The sequence below is a fragment of the Diceros bicornis genome, chromosome 12 (genome assembly GCF_020826845.1).
Source record: "Diceros bicornis minor isolate mBicDic1 chromosome 12, mDicBic1.mat.cur, whole genome shotgun sequence".
Taxonomy (NCBI): Eukaryota; Metazoa; Chordata; class Mammalia; order Perissodactyla; family Rhinocerotidae; genus Diceros; species Diceros bicornis.
In genome coordinates, this window is record NC_080751.1 from 24,428,288 (window position 1) to 24,445,769 (window position 17,482).

Genomic DNA, 17,482 nt, shown 5'->3' on the forward strand with positions numbered 1-17,482 from the left:
TTTACGTTATTTTTATATACATACTTCTGATTATTCCCTTAGGACAAATTCCTAGAGTTGGAAAGCTGTATGAAAGAAAATAAACATTTTTGAGAATTGTGAAACATATTATCACATTGTTTTCCACAAAGTTTAATATAAATTCTCAGGAAACATGTTTGAATGTGATTTTTTTTTACTGCATCCCCAATAAATTGTTTTTATTTTTCTTTGTTTTGTGATTTGACAGGTTGTTTCATTGTATTTATTTTAAACAATTTTTAAAATATGTATGACCATTTTATCTCCTCTTTTGTAAACTGCTTCTTGATCTACTTTGCACCCTCTAAAATGGGACTATTTTCATTAATTTTGCTGACTACAAAATATTACAGGTTTTGAAGACTAGAGGGAAAGCATAGTAAAACCACATCACAGATTCTCTTTGTCAAAACCTAACAAAAGCAACTGAAAAATACTTTAAAGGACAAAGAAACCAAACAAGAAAAAAGAAACCACATAAAGGGGTCCAAAATAAACCATTGTGGCATAAAAATTATTTTTAGCTGAAGGCATTTGAGTTCCTAAAATCCCTTAACTGCCAAAAGCAGAGCCACCCAAAAGAACTCAATTCTCATAAATCCACTCCCAGGGAGCAACTCTAAATCTTCTTTTCTAGGAGAGGAAAAGTAAACCCACCTAAACAGACTTTGTCACAAAATTATCATATCTCCCATCTTTTTTCCTAAGGGCCCATTTATCTTTCCAAAAAATCATTTGCTTTTCCATAAGTGCCCCTTCTCCCCTCCCTCTAAAAAGTCATTTGTTCTCCCAGAAGCACCCCTCTGCCCCCTCCATCCTCTATTAAGATGTCATATAAGCCCCAAATTCCAAATTCTTGAGTCACATTTCTTTGTGAACTCCCATGCTACATACATAATTAAATCTTTTTTTTCTCTTCTAATATGTCTTTTGCCAGTTTAATTTGCAGACTCCCAGAAACGAACCTAAGAGGGTAGAGGAAAAGTTTTTCCTCCCTGCCAATATGCCACAAATCTTCAAAAAAAAAAGATCACTAAAGAAATGTGTGAGATGATTATAATCTCTGCCCCACCTCCATCCCAAAGAAAAAGTTCTGAGGAAAGAAGTGTCAGAAAAATCACGAGACTTCTCACAAGTAGTGCCTCAATTTGGAAAATAGCAAACTAAGGAAATGAGTTGGAAGCTCAGGGAAAAGGGAATGAAAAGGTCTTCAGAGTAGACAAACTAAATAAAGTGCCTATATCCCAGTGAGGAAACAAGGAACCCTCAGGCCTATCATTTAAAACACAAGCAGAGGGGCCGGCCCCGTGGCATAGCAGTTAAGTGCGCGCGCTCCGCTGCTGGTGGCCCGGGTTCAGATCCCAGGCGCACACCGAGGCACCACTTGTCAGGCCATGCTGTGGCACTGTCCCATATAAAGTAGAGGAAGATAGGCACAGATGTTAGCCAAGGGCCAGTCTTCCTCAGCAAAAAGAGAAGGATTGGCATGGATGTTAGCTCAGGGCTGATCTTCCTCACAAAATAAATAAATAAAATAAAAATAAATAAAACACAAGCAGAGCTAACTATCTGTAACAGTAAACCTGAATTTAGCAAAATCAAAAACTAAAAGGAAAGTGAACTATTATAAACTATAAATATTAAAGTGGAAATGAGTTAGTAAAATGGAGTAGAATGTTCTTCCCTAGTGAAAGAAAAGGCACTAGCATTATACACCAAATTGGAGGACACTATCTCATCTCTGAGAGTATCCTCCACGAGAAAAGGATACCCTCTTGTTAGAAGAAACGAACCCAAGACACTTAGTAAAATCTCAAAGAGAAAGCAAAACCCATGTCCTTTAAACAAGGTTGTACAAACCCCAGCTGAATTACCCTTCCTATTTCCCTAACCCTCCCGACTGTAAGAGTATACAAAGTAAATACGAAGCATCACCCAACCACCAAAATGTAGCGCAGAAAAGACAAACTGGTCACAGATAAGAAGTCAAGAAGAATTCACCCATATTAGCTTACAGCAAATAGAAAGTCAGGATAGAATGGGAACAATAAAATAAATAGAAAGTCAATCAGAAAATCACACAATAGCATAATGAAAGAAAGGAATTTTCTATACAGAAAAACCAAAGATGGAAGCTTCAATTATTGAGTTGAGATCCTTCTTCTTTTCTAATATAAGCATTTGCTGCTATAAATTTCCCCCTATTTTTAGTGCTATAAATTTCCTTCTATCTCTGCATCCCACAAATTTTTCTATGTTGTATTTTCATTTTCATTCAATTCAAACTATGTTGTAATTTCCCTTGAGATTTCTTCTTTGATCCACAGGTCATTTAGAACTATATTATTTAATTTCCAAATATCTGTGTATTTTCCAGACACCTTTTTTATATTGTTTTATAGTTTAATTCCATTATTGTTAGAAAACAGACTTTGTATGATTTTAATTTTTTTAAATTTCTTTAGGTTTGTTACATGACCCAGGATATAGTTTACCTTGGTCAGGGGAGAGCAAACTATGGCCTGTGCACCAAATCTAGCCCCTACCAGTTTTTGTATGGCCCACAAAATAGGAATTATTTTTACATTTTAAGTGGCTGAAAATATCAAATGAAGAACACTTCATGACATGTGAAAATTATATGAAATTCAAATTTCAACGTCCATAAATAAAGTATTATTGGAACATAACCAAACTCATTTATTTATGAATTATGTAAAGCTGTTTTTGCACTACAATGGCAGAGTTGAAAAGTTGTGACAGAGACCATACAGCTCACAATGCCTGAGATATTTACTATCTGGCCCTTTAAACAAAACATTTGTTGACCCCCTAATCTTAGTGTAAGTTCTATAAACACTTGAAAAGAATATATATTTTGGGGCCGGCCCAGTGGTGCAAGCAGTTAAGTGCGCGCGCGCCGCTGAGGCGGCCCAGGGTTCGCCAGTTCGGATCCCTGGCGCGCACTGATGCACTGCTTGTCAAGCCATGCTGTGGCGGCATCCCATATAAAGCAGAGGAAGATGGGCACGGATGCTAGCTCAGGGCCCATCTTCTTCAGTAAAAAGAGGAGGATCAGCATCAGATGTTAGCTCAGGGCTGATCCTCCTCACAAAAAAAAAAAAGAATATATATTTTGCTCTGTTGGGTGTTGTGTTCTCTCAATTCAATTAGATCCAGTTGGTTGATGGTGTTATTCAATTGTTCTATATCTTTGTTGATTTTCTACTTGTTTTATCACTTATTGAAAGGAATGTTGAAATTTTCACCTAGAAGTGAATTTGCCCATTTCTCCTTCCAGTTCCACCAGTTTTTGTGTCAATTATTTTTAAAGCTCTATTGTTAGGCGCATAGATATTTAGAATTGATAAGTCTTCTTGGTCCTTTATCATTATGTAATATCCCTGGTAATTTTCCTTGCTCTGAAGTCTACTATGTCAGATATTAATATAGCCACTCCAAATATTTAATATTTGCATGATACAGTCATGCACCGCATAATGACGTTTTGGTCAATGACAGACGGCATATATGACAGTGGTCCCATAAGATAAGTACCATATAGCCCAGGTGTGCAGTAGGCTATACCATCTAGGTTTGTGTATGTACGCTCTGTGATGTTCATACAACAAAACTGCCTAATGATGCATTTCTCAGAACCTATCCCTGTTGTTAAGTGACACATGGCTGCATATCTTTTTCCATCCTTTTCTGGTAACTTGCTTATATGATTACGCTTAAAGTGGGTTTCTTGTAGATAGAGTCTTCTTTTTATTATTATTGAATCTTACAATTGCTATCTTTTAATTATTGTATTTAGACCATTTATATTTAATATAAATATTGACATGTTTGGATTTAGGACTACTATTTTATTGTTTTTTGTTTGCCGCTCTATTTCATTCCTCTGTTTCCCCTTTCCTGCCTTCTTTTGGATTATATGAATATTTTTTAGTATTTCATTTTAACTTCTTTATTGTGTTTTTTATTATATCTCTTTGGATATTTTTTTAGTGGTTGCTCTAGGGATTATAATAAATTTACTTAATTTTTCAGTCTTCTTAGAATCACCATTTTAACAACTCATGTGGAATGCAGAAACGTTACCATCATATAGATGCATTTACCCTCCCCCTTTATGTTGTAGTTATCCCATATATTACATCAACATACACTGAAAACCCCATTTGATAGTGTTTTTTTATTTCAACTGTCAAACATATACTAGAGAATTAAAAAAAATAATTGTCTATTATATTACCCAATAATTCACCATTCCAGTTGTTCACATGAACAGACTGATATCACTCACATGTATCATTCTCACATATCTCAGTTCGGTCTTCAGCTCTAGCTAATAACCGTTCTTCACTTCCTTAGACAATTCCCTCCCATTCTTCACTACTTTCCTCAAACCTCCCATCCTACTATTTCTCCCCTTAGTCTGAGCAAATGACCTTGCCTCCTAAATCACTGATAGGGGACATCAGCAAGAACTCCTCAAACTCTTGGTATCACACTTTAACTGACCGGTACCCATACCTATCCATTTCCCAGGGCTGGATTAAAGGGTTGACTGATCAAATAGCTGCCTGAATGCGAGTCTACAAGAAGCACTGTAACATCACTGGAATAAATCGATAACAAGGGGCCATTTAAAGCAGCTGTTTCATGACCAGGCAAATGTGCACTGGTCTCTAAACTACCAAAGTTGACAGCATTTGATAGAAAATTTTAAAATACTTCTTGCCAGCACCAACCTATCTCCATCAAATATTTTTGCCAACTGTTATCTATTTATTAGACTGTACAGTGCTACTGAAGGTTATACTACCAATCCTGATCCAGATGGCTAACAGGCAGTTGAAACTGACAGTCACAATCTACAGAAAATTTGAAATTAAACCATGTATTACATGGTGCTATTTACCAGGAACAAGCAATTTATTTTTTAACCTAAATTTGAAATCTCTAATATGCCTCACGGGAAGCTGTCTGGTTCAGAAAACAGCATAAGAAAACTGAGTAAAGAACCAAAATATAGAAAAGTGAGAAGCATGCTGCCAACATAAAAACCAGAAAAATAACTTTAAAATATATTTTGAACAAAACTTTCCCACTTGATCATTTATTCAACAATATTCTTGAGCACCAATTATGTGCCAGGTACTGTTCTGGGAAACAACACCAACAAGGTCCCCACTCTTGGGGACTTAAAGTCTAGGAGAAGCAGATAATAAAAATATCAATGAAGATAATATATAGTAATAATAATATTTTTTAAAAGATAATATCTAATAATAAATACCATTTTTTTTAAAAACCAATGATACGATAGAGAAGACTGGGGCTGGAGAGGCTACTAATACAGATTGAAAGCAAGGGAAGGCCACACTGAAGTGCAAAAGACCTAAAAGATAAAAAGAAACCAATCATGCAAAGATAGGACAGAGCGGTGAACAGAACATTCTAAGCAGAGGGAATAGCGAGTCCCCAAACAGAAACAAGTTTGGCCCTCGAAGAATAGAAAAAAAGACTTCTCTGTAGCTGGAATATAATGAGCAAGGAAATAAACTGTAGGAGATGATGGCAGAAAGGTAGGGAGAAGTCAGATCAACTAGGGCTTTATGGGCCACTCAATCTTTAATGAGAGTGTGAATAAATAATGCTTAGTTGTAAGTGAGAGAAAAACAATAATTTTTTTTGCTCAGGGAGATTCGCCCTGAGCTAACATCTGTGCCAATCTTCCTCTATTTTGTATGTGGGTTGCTGCCACAGCATGGCTGCCATTGAGTGGTATAGGTCCGTGCCTGGGAACCAAACCCAGGCCGCGGAAGCAGAGCGTGCCAAACTTAACCACTAGGCCACGGGGCCGGCCCCACAATAATTTTTTTTTTAAATATAAGTTAAAATATTAAGCTATGTTCTATGCATCTGGTAAATCTTTTCTTATGAACATAATGAGGTATATAATTTTTTTACTAGAAAGTCAATATCTTCCTACACTCGATAAAACAAATATTGAACAAATATTTGAAGGGATGCCTTTTTAGATTTTGCTTGCTACTTTCCTACTGTCAATATGGAATAGAAATCACTTCTCCTGAGCTCTGGAGCTCATCTCTACCCACCGGAGCCTCTGATAGCTCATGTGTACAGTGTGTAAGTGAAAAGTGTCTCTTCTAGGTATACAATCCCTGCACCAGGGCATACATTTAGCAGGCAAAGCAATTCCAGCCCCTCCTCATCCACATGGCCCAGCATCCTTATGCAGAACCATTTAAGATGCCTTTACCAACCACCTTCTCAGAAATCATACGACATCGGGCTGGCCCGGTGGCGCAAGAGGTTAAGTGTGTGCGCTCCGCTGCGGCGGCCCGGGGTTCACGGGTTCGGATCCTGGGTGCACACCAACACACTGCTTGTTAGGCCATGAAGTGGTGGCATCCCATATAAAGTAGAGGAAGATGGGCACAGATGTTAGCCCAGGACCAGTCTTCCTCAGCAAAAAAGAGGAGGATTGGCATCGGATGTTAGCTCAGGGCTAGTCTTGCTCACAAAAAAAAAAAAAAAGAAATCATACGACATCAATTAACCCCCCTCTCCTGAAACTTCAACTGCTCCCTCATAAGCAAAGGACATATATGTCAGAATCTGTTTAAAGTTAAGCCTTTCCTCTCAAGAAATGTTGAGCATTATTGTATATTTACGATTATGTACTGCCAAAGCCTGACAGAGTGCTAAGGCTTTGAATGTTTTGCTAACTTAAAATACATAATCAAAGTTATAGTAGTTAAAAAGTTTTCATCCCCTTATTAGAAACCACTTACCTTTATTTGGGTACCTTTAAAACCATGTATACACCTAGTTATTTGTAATCCACACCCTATTTCCTATGGGTATGAGATACATTACAGTTTGAGAATGAATTTTTGGATCATCTATAATTCCAACTACCATATATCTGAATCCTGGCATTACAGCTTATTATCCTGCCAAAAATAATGATGCAAAAATTGGCAGAGATGCTGATTTGTCTGTCAAGAAAATCTTTTTAAAATAATATAACATTTAAAAATCTCCTAGTCAGCACTTAAAACTTTCAAATGTTTCTAAGCAGAATATGTTCCTTAACATAGACTATAATTTAGTAACAGCAAATAGCTAATTTTTTATTATACCTTCACAACTGGTAAGCTAAGAAAATTAAGATTACATTTAATAGCCTAATAAGATTAAAAATTGCATGAGATGTATTTTCTTACTGAGAAATTTTAATTTTAAAATAATTTGTTTTAATATTATACAAATTGTGACAGTTATACAAATTGTTTGCTCTCTTTGCTCCCCAATCTAAAAAAAAATCTACAAATTATTGGGGCCTGTAACAATTTTCAGCAACTTAAACACTCTGACTTTGGTCATACTTTGAGACTGTCTGAAGTAACCCCACAACAGAGAGAATTTATGCTTCAAAAAATAAGCTTTCAGATAAAAATCACAGCTCATTTGCGCTGAACAAAGTGTTTTATCCAGCTCTTCTTCAGCCATTTGTACAACAAAATTGACCCTTCTCATGCGTCATTGATTTGGTCATCTCATATTCCAAAGATAAGTAGGGAACCCTCAATTACAAAATGCTTTTTTCTTTTAATAGTAACAGTAAAGATAGCCCAATTTTGGAAAAATTAAATATTACCCATACCCCCAACTATCCTAAAAACAAATAACTTTTCTTTTTTAAGTATCCAATCACTTTATATAAAAGGCCATTTATATGAAAAGCAGGTACCTAAAGAAGAAATTTTTTTAAAAAGTACACTGAGCTATATAGCCAAAAGGGAAGAAGTCACATTCAAATCAAATATGTCAGAAAATTGGTTCAGCAGATCTTAGATGGAAAGACACAAATATAGTAAAACTCCAGAATATGAGTTACTTCAGCAGTGATTTAATCATATTTTGAAACAAATCATGAGCTGCAATAAGAGTTTTAACAATATTCAACTTTATCAAAAACCTTTCAGATAATTTACAGATAAAGTGATGTGTTGTCTTCCTGTCATTGCATTTTGCTTCAAAATGATCTCAAGGAAGGGGCAGTGAGAGAGGACGAGTATCTCTGAAATAAGGCTAGCCATGTGTTACTGCTGAAGCTGTGTGATAGGTACATAAGGGTCCGCTATATTTCCCCACTTTAGTTTATATCCAAAATTTTCCAAAATGAAAAGAAAAATATTTACTGAAAAATCTAAGAATATACAAGCTTAAAGAGAAAAATTCAAGGCTTGTCTTTCATATATGTTAATTCAAGAATCACCATGGTGAAGTCACTCTATCAAAAATGGACTGACTATATTGTTTCTCAGATAAACCAGGATCTATTCACTACCAGGGCCACTGTCTGATGATAATACATTGTCTGATGATCAAATTACTTGCTGCAGATGTCAGAAACTCGCTGAAGAAAAAAGGAAGAGCTCATTCATTTATTCAATCATTCACCCAACAAATATTTATTAAGTAGTACTTATTCTGTGCCAGGCCCTGTTCTAGGCACTGGGGTCGCGTCAGTAAATAAAACAGATAAAAATTCCTATGCAGGTTACATTCTACAAGGAAGGGAGTGGGCAGATAATAAACATAATTAATAGATTATATAGTATGTTGGAAGATGATGAGTGCCATGGAAAAAAATATAGCAATCTAAGAGGGCATCGAGGTAGGGGATGTAGAAATTTTAAGTAGAGTGATCAGGGTGGGCCTCATTGAGAAGATGACATTTGAGCAAAGACTTGCAGGAGAAAAGAAAGTGAGGCCTGTGGATAGCTAGACAACGTTCTAGAATACAGAACAGCCAATGCAATGGGCCTGAGGCAGAGGTATGCCTGATGTATTCAAAAAACTGCATGAATGCCAGAGTGGCTAGAGCATAATGATCAAGAAAAATAGTAGAAAGGGAGGTTAGAAAGACAATAGGGGGAAGGGGTGGAGGTAGGAATTAAGTAGAGCTTTGTAGGCCATTGTAAAAACCGGCTTTACAATGAATAAAATAGAATGCCAAAATGAAGGATTTTGAGTGAAGAAGTTACATGATGAGCCCTTTTCTGATTCGCTTTGATTCTGCGGTTCTAGTCCAACAGTGACCTACATGGTTGCTTTCTTGTTATCACCTGTGATCTGATAGTCAACTCTCTGTCAAAGGGTGACTATTGTAGAGGGTCACCAACCCATTATTCCTAGAAAAGCTCTTCACCCCTTAGTCATTGACAATCCTCTACTTAGGAATGGGATGTAGTGTCACCTCCAAAAGATAATCTACCCAGTTATAAAAATTTGTTTCTTCTTTTAATGAATAATCTGCATCAACACGGCTTTTTAGATTATGCAAAATGGCAAAATAACTGGTTTGGTATCAGATTAACCATGATTAAACTCTAAGCTAAAGTACTTAAAAGCTGAATGATCCTGGACAAGTTATTTAACTTCTCTTGGTCTCAATTCTTATAATTTGTAAAAGGAGAATAAAAATATCTAAAAGGATTTAAGTAAATTAAATGAAAAGAATCTATCCCACTACCTAAATCACAATGTGAATTTAGTAAATGTTAGATCCATTACCCTGCAGCCCTAACAGTACTTCCCATGTTGCCCTGTGTCCTTGAGACCTCAATCATAGCAGCCCAAAAGTCCAGGGACACCCAAGAGCAGAAAAAATTTTTTTTAAAAAGAGTCACACTAGCTTAAGTGAGAATGATTTCCTGTTTACACTTTAATAGCTGAGGCTGCTGTGCAGCAGCACTTTAATAAGATATCTATGCCCTGGGCTGCACAGCCTTCTGCTGAGAACCATTCCTGGGATTAGAGCCATTTCTGTTCCCAGGGTAAAGTGCTGTCTCCCCTGCCCCTCCTTTGGGCCCCACGGTGTGATGCTGTGTCTGTATATTCAATACAAAAGTACCTGTCCTTTTCCTTTGTAAACTACACTTGACATGGATTAAACCAATATAAACAGAAAAAAAAAGATACCTATTTTAGCATCACATTAAAGGGACTACATATATATTTTTTTAATTTGATGTTTTCATTTTGAAGAGGAAGCTTTAAGTTTCTCAAGATAGGTGGCCTTATAGACATAGTATGAACACAGCTGATATAAACATACACATCTTTCATTAAAATTCTCAAAAAATAAACCAACAACAAAAACCAACAAAGATCCCAAACCTCAAGTTTATCACTTTATTGGAATTTTCCCATGGAGGAAGGAAAAAAAATCTAAAACTTTTCCTTTCTTATTTGGAAGTGAATACTTATTGAAAGAAATATCCTAAAATCATTCGACTATGTTTTCGTTGCCAGCTCTTAGATTTTACAGAGATGCAGGAATTTTTACAGTAACTAGCATTTGCTTCTTGTTGCTCCTTAGTCTGTACTTTAGTTAACCCAGGAGAAAATATGAGGCATACTGCTTGACAAGTGAATGGTCATGCGCTTGCCTTTATAAGTGATAAATGTACCTTTGATCTTCTTCCCCTCTTTTCTTCAGAATTTTTTCTTCGAATTTTATATGTAACAACTAATTATCAGTAGTTTGCCATTCTCCTCGTAAACTGGCAAATGAAACAAAATTGTCCTGGCTCTCCTTAAGTGGAGGAATTCTGTTGCTGAGGGAGCAGCAAAGACTGCTTTTTCAGGCACTATTTCACTAAAAATTGCCAGGTACCTCTGTGTAATCGTAAACTGTTTGTCCACCCTGACTGACCACTTGTGCCCTTTTGTCCAAGAGAGGGTAAGGAAATTATTGTCTTCGTGTGGGAGAGAGGGTTCTGGGTCATATGGCCTGAAGGGACATCAGGCCAGGTCTTCATCTCCAATGCTGGTCCTAACCAGACAGAGTTAGGGTTTTGGAATTCCTTTAACTACTGGGCATCTTCCTGTTAATCATCTTGTTTCTCTTGGGACTCCTCTGCTGTTCTGCCCTAAGAAAGCAAAGATGCCCCAACTCTTTTATGGTGAGAAAAGCAATGAGCCATTTAATTAAATGTGTTTGCATTTTCTTTCCTGGCTGGATCATCTTGCCTCGTGCTCCCTGACAACTGCATTTAGGGTAACTCAAACCTTGTGCTCCCCAACTTTGCAGGTCTCGGCGTAGCAAAAACACGGTCCTGTGTCATTAATATTTGGTAAAGTTGCCTACTTTGCCACCCTTAGAGAGACAAGCTGTGACTTTCCTGAACCCAGCAGAAAGGAGCCTGGGACCAAAAGCCTGAAATGTTCACACACTGGTTTACCTGCATTTGATCTTGATGAAGTTCAAAACATTTTTCATCATATTACTGCTGCTGTGGGTCATTTGTCACTGATGGTCAGAGTTTCACAGTAACAAAGGGGTTTTCTCCACTTAGAAAAGGCAGTTTTGGGGCTGGCCCAGTAGTGTAGTGGTTACGTTCACGCTCTCCGCTTCGGCGGCCCAGGGTTCACAGGTTCAGATCCTGGGTGCAGACCTACACACCGCTTGCCAAGCCATGCTGTGGCAGGCGTCCCACATATAAAACAGAGGAAGATGGACACAGATGTTAGCTCAGGGCCAATCTTCCTCAGGAAAAAGAGGAGGATTGGCAACAGAGGTTAGCTCAGGGCTAATCTTCCTCACCAAAAAAAAAAAAAGAGAGAGAGAGAAGGCAGTTTTGCTACACTTATAGCATTAGGAAATATAATTTCTAATTTTGACACTGATGCTTTAAAAGTAAAGGCATTTTTGGAAATACATACTATCTTATCTGCTGCTCTTATTTACAAACATTCCAAATAATTCTGTAAGGGGAACGACAACACTACTTTTCTCAGATAAATTCATCAGGCTGATGCTTCTTTTGGGTGCAGGGCACGGAGTCGCCATAGTCACTGTTTCCTTTCCATTTTCTTCCAGCAAATTTGTATAAGACCATGGTAACCAACTGCTTGCTTTGGTGTCAAATTCTCCATAAAGTTAGCCACCTTTTTCCTCAGAGATTAACAATGAGATAACATCCCCCTGTACCAAACTAAGTAAGGCCTTATCAGCAGTATATGGAAAAATAGCTTTTAATTTACTTTTTTTCATCATGTTCAGTCCAGTTACAAAAGAAACCAATCACTGTTATCTGGGATCATCTGAAGTATTTGTTGAGTATCCTTTCTCAACTCTTTGGAACTAATGATGTGCTGTTAAACATATCAATCAAGGGCTGGTATATGTTCTGGCTTAAAGAGATGGGGGCATTTTACATGGAGAAGTAGAGTGGACCCAAGTGTGCAGTCTACTTTTTGATACAATCATGTTGCTTCTCTTATTGATGAAGGCAGAGGTGTTCCAGATATTGGGATAAAGACTGGAGTCTTTATTTTTTCTATCATACTCATTATTTTCTCTGGTACTTTGGTATCATCACCACAGATTTCCTACTAGCTAAGCAGTTTGAAATTAGTAATTCTGCATACTATATGTGATGATAATGTATGTGATTTACAAAACTACAATATTTGTCAACCAAAAAACAGAATCACCTCTTCTCTTCAAGTAGAGCTCCTTTGCAAACATCTGCAATAAACTTCTGGACTTCACTCTGGCAAGGCGTAACGGTTTCCACATAGTCTATTTGTGTTCTTTCTATTCTTTAGCGCATTTCATTCTCTTTGACTTTTCCATCTCATCTTCTTCAACTCCGAGATTGCTCCAAAGAGTCTAACTTATTGCTATGTTCAGTTTGGTATCTTTTTAGAGATGCATTCATATATTTTACATTGAGTTCTGTCTTCTCCAATTTGTATATAATCTCTTTATGAATTTTTTTGAACTATTTTGAACTAGTAAAGAAAATCTTTAACAATCCACACGAGATCTGAGTTTGGTCAACACAAGAGACCTGGGATTGACCTCTTTCACTAATTTTAGCCACTCCCTCTTCCTTCCACTTTTAGGTTGATATCAAATTCAATTGTGCAATAAGTTTTTCATAATTTTTTCATAACTTTTCCTAGGTTTATTAAATTTCACAGTCCAGGATTGAATTGTTCCATAATATTCTGGTGCAACAGAAGTGCTCACATGTGGCAAGACATACGCAACTCTAAAAGTTCTCTAGGTGACCAAGGACTGCCTATATCCCACTATAAACAGAGCACATTACAGACATGCATGTTTTTATCTTCAAAGTGCAACCCACAGAATCTAATATGCCTAAAGGGGCTATATTTTTAAACAATCTAATTCAGCATTTTCAAAAGGACTCCACGATGTAACAGTTTGGGGAAACAGTGCATCTTCCTCTGGTAGATTGACAATACCTATTAACACATTAAAGGCTATGAAAAGTCACAGTTCAGAGAGAAAAAAAACTATTTTGCTTTGACTATAGAATATTTTCTCCCTCAGGGGTACTCTACTAACACGTCAAAAACTAGTTTATCACAAAACACAATTTGAAGAATGTTGATTTCATTTGAAAATCAAAATCTTTTTCAACATTATCTCAATGGGGCAGCATCCTGTAAGAAAAGGGAATTGTTAAAAATTTGTGGAGGGCCGGCCCAGTGGGTCAGCGGTTAAGTGCGCACACTCCGCTACTGGCGGCCCGGGTTTGGATCCTGGGCGCGCACCAACGTACCACTTCTCCGGCCGTGCTGAGGCCGCGTCCCACATACAGCAACTAGAAGGATGTGCAACTATGACATACAACTATCTACTGGGGCTTTGGGGAAAAAAAAGGAGGAGGATTGGCAATAGATGTTAGCTCAGAGCCGGTCTTCCTCAGGAAAAAAAAGAGGAGGATTACCATGGATGTTAGCTCAGGGCTGACCTCCCTCACAAAAAAAAAAAAAAAAAAAAATTTGTGGAAAATTAAAATTTTAAAAATATTTTTGGAAATTTGTGGGGACATTTTTGGTTATCATAATTACTGCGATGGGTGAGATGCTACTGATATTTACTGGGCAAGAAGCAAGTGGGCAGGAAGTAGGACAGTTCCATAGAACAAAGAATTGTCCCAGGACTGCCAAACTCCTGATAGTCATATAAGGAAAAAACATTTATAATTATGTGAGCCTGGAATCTAACTCCATATTACATATAAACACAATGTTTTCTTGCATAGTACTGGTATGTGCTGAATTTTTCAGGAATACAAAGTTTGGAACTTTTTCGAGTGTAGTTCACCATTTCAGAAAAGCTACTAAAGGAAACTAATGATATTTAAAACATCAATATAATGCACCTCTATCAGTCTGCATATGTAGCTGTTAATTTCACAGTGATTCTGTTATAAGTGCAAGCATCTGACTACTTCCTTGGGACTTCTGGTGTAGACATGCCTAAGCATTGAAATATTGAAACATCTAATATTTTATTATAAATCAGTTTTCTTTACTGCTTCTTAAGATTTCAAACATTATATTGTCTTTTTAAATTAGATGTATAAATAGGTTATACTGTCTATAAATTTTATTTCAGGATAATAAAGTGGATGTTACAAAGCATTTATTTGTAAAAGGAAGGTGTTCAGTCTGATGAGATTGAGAACCATTGATCTCTAAGCTTTGGTTCCTTAAAAATGAGGATTTGAATTACGACAACCTATGATTGATGAAAAACATGATTAAATTAAACTAAATTACAAATATGGTGTGGTTAAGGTAACTATTGGAAAATATGGTATGTTTAAGATATAAGCAAGCCTTTACTATGTGCCTAGCACTTAATTACACAGAAGTACAAAGAGGTATAACACAGGTCTATCTGCCTTCACAGAACTTACAGGGTAGTGAAGGAAACAAAGCAACAGTCAAAACAATTAAGGAACTAAATGCCAGTTACCTTCTAAACATTTGTAAAACAAATATTCATAATTAGGCAACAGTCTTAAGAGCCGGGGGTGGTCAGGAAAGGCTCAGGGTAAGGTAGACCTTCTGTTGTGCATTCCAGAATTAACTGGACCTCATTAGCAAGATGCATTTACCATGACAAAAAGGAGACCAGCCTAACTGCCAAGGGAGGATGGAGAGGGACAAAGTTAGATCCTGGGAGGACCAGTGAGAGAGAGATGGTGGAACTAGATGATAAAAAACCTTGAAAGGCATGGGAGCCTGAATTTAAAGTAACAGACAAAATGAGGCCCCTATAGACTTCTAGAGAGAGCAGTAATGATAATTATTTAGGATGATAAGACTGATAGTAATATATAGGACAGACAGACTTATGGCGAGAAAGACAGATATAAATGATCTCAGGAAGTTGGGAGGGGGAGTGTGACAAAGGTGAATTAAGTTTTAGATTTGATAAAATTGATATGATCAATTTGAACAGATAGCTTTAAAAGCCAACACAGAGATAACAGCTGAATCTCTCATCACCAGAATGAATGAGCTCCCAGAGAGAATGAATACAGAGTTTAGAGGTGGAAGACAGGGCCTTGGGCAACACCATCAGGTTAGAGGACCAGAAAAAGAACCAGCAAAGCAGCCAAAGAAGATGAATATTACTTTACATACAAATGATAAAACTATGGAAAGCTTTACTCTTGCCAGGTAGGTGGTAGAAACTAAAAATATAAACTAATTATTTTTTAAGATTTCAGGAAGGTGATAGACCACAGAGTCATGACAGTTTACTAATATCTTATGACATCAATCTCCAAATTTTAGCTTGATATCAAAGATTACAGCACCGTATATAAGTAACATATACATCCTTCCATGGAGGCTTTTCTAAAAGACATACTACCCATAGAAAACAGATTCTGTCATATATAGGTGAGTCAACTGATTCACAGATGCTACTATAAACTTTCAGAAAATAACAGTAAGCAGAAATGAGCTATAAACTCATCATCAATCATCACAGAAAGTTGCATGACCGTAAGGATTACTCTGACTCAACGTAACAGACAAAAAAGTCGCCTAAAGGGCAGTCCAGCTTAGAGAACAGATTTAGTTATATGCAGTAAAAGAGGTAACACAAGTCGAGTTCTCTACATTCTTTGTAAATTATCCTTTATTATCCATGTTCACTTGTAATCTGAATCTATTTACATTAAATTTCTCAACCTTATCAACCCACCTCTAGATTGCTTTAGCAGTCAGTTCTTTACAGAAATTAATAACATGCCATCATGACTAAAAATTCCCAAGATTAAATGCTAACTATAGTTGCAATCTATCAACGTGAAGAGCTCTATAAATAAGATAACCTATGTCCCAGTTTGCTTGTGACAGTCAGTGCACACCTGCTTTTAAGGGAGGATCATTAGTAGCACCCTCTTTTACTCAAAGTATAGATAATAAATTACACGGACCCCATATCAATGAAGCCAACCATACAGGAAACTTTTATGAACTACACTTATTTTTCACTTTATGTTTATTCCTCATTTATAAAAATGCCTGTCATATTCTGTGAACATCCATTATACTTGCAAATACCTTGCAGAGTCCTGCTCATTCGTTCAGGATGTAGCCCTGAGACAGCTAGGTACTGCCTCCTAGTGGTGGGGTGATTCTTCGATGTCCCTGACCCCACTCTGTTTCAACGACATCTTGTCAAGTCTTGTGATGTTCTCCCATACCTACCTATCAGCTTTGTCCCAACTCTTCCCATCCCACACTTTTTTCTTCTTGTTCTTAATAAGCTCTTCTGTTGCCTCATTCAAACCAAGCTAATGAGAAATGTATCCTAAATATGAAAGACCACTCTCCATATGTGGAAGGTTTTACTTTATAGAAAAAACAGGCTTGGTTTCCTCTAAGATCAGGAACAACACAAGGATGTCCACTTTGGCCACTTTTATTTGACATAGAACCAGGAGCTCTAGCCAGAGTAATTAGGCAAGAAAATTAAAAGACATCTGTATTGCAAAGGAAGAAATAAAACTCTATTTGCAGATGACATAATCTTCTATGTAGAAAACCCTAAAGAATCCACAAAACACTGTCAGAGCTAAGATATAAATTCAGCAAAGTTGCAAGATACAAACTCAACAGGCAAAGGGGGCCAGCCGGTGGTGCAAGTGGTTAAGTGCGTGCACTCTGCTTCAATGGCCCAGGCTTCGCAGGTTCAGATCCCAGGCGCACACCGACACACCGCTTGTCAAGCCACACTGTGGTGGTGTCCCATATAAAGTGGAGGAAGATGAGCACAGATGTCAGCTCAGGGCCAATCTTGCTCAGTAAAAAAAAAAAAAAAAAAAGAAGAGGATTGGCATCAGCTGTTAGCTCAAGGCTGATCTTCCTCACAAAAAGAAAAAAAAAATCAATAGGCAAAAAACAGTTGTATTTCTATTTAAAGAGGTAATTAAGGTTAAATGAGGTCATATGGTGGGCCTTAATCCAATATGACTGGTGTGTCCTTTTAAGAAGAGGAAGAGATAACACAGATGTGCACACACAGAGAAAAGGCCATGTGAGGACACAGCAAGAAGGTAGCCAA

The 17,482-nt window shown here is 37.1% G+C and overlaps 1 pseudogene; it reads right to left on the reverse strand.

The window, feature by feature from the left end:
- Positions 1–8,455: 8,455 nt before the first annotated feature.
- On the reverse strand, positions 8,456–16,592 carry LOC131412284 (brain-specific angiogenesis inhibitor 1-associated protein 2-like protein 1; annotated as a pseudogene).
- Between the last annotated feature and the right edge of the window lie 890 nt (positions 16,593–17,482).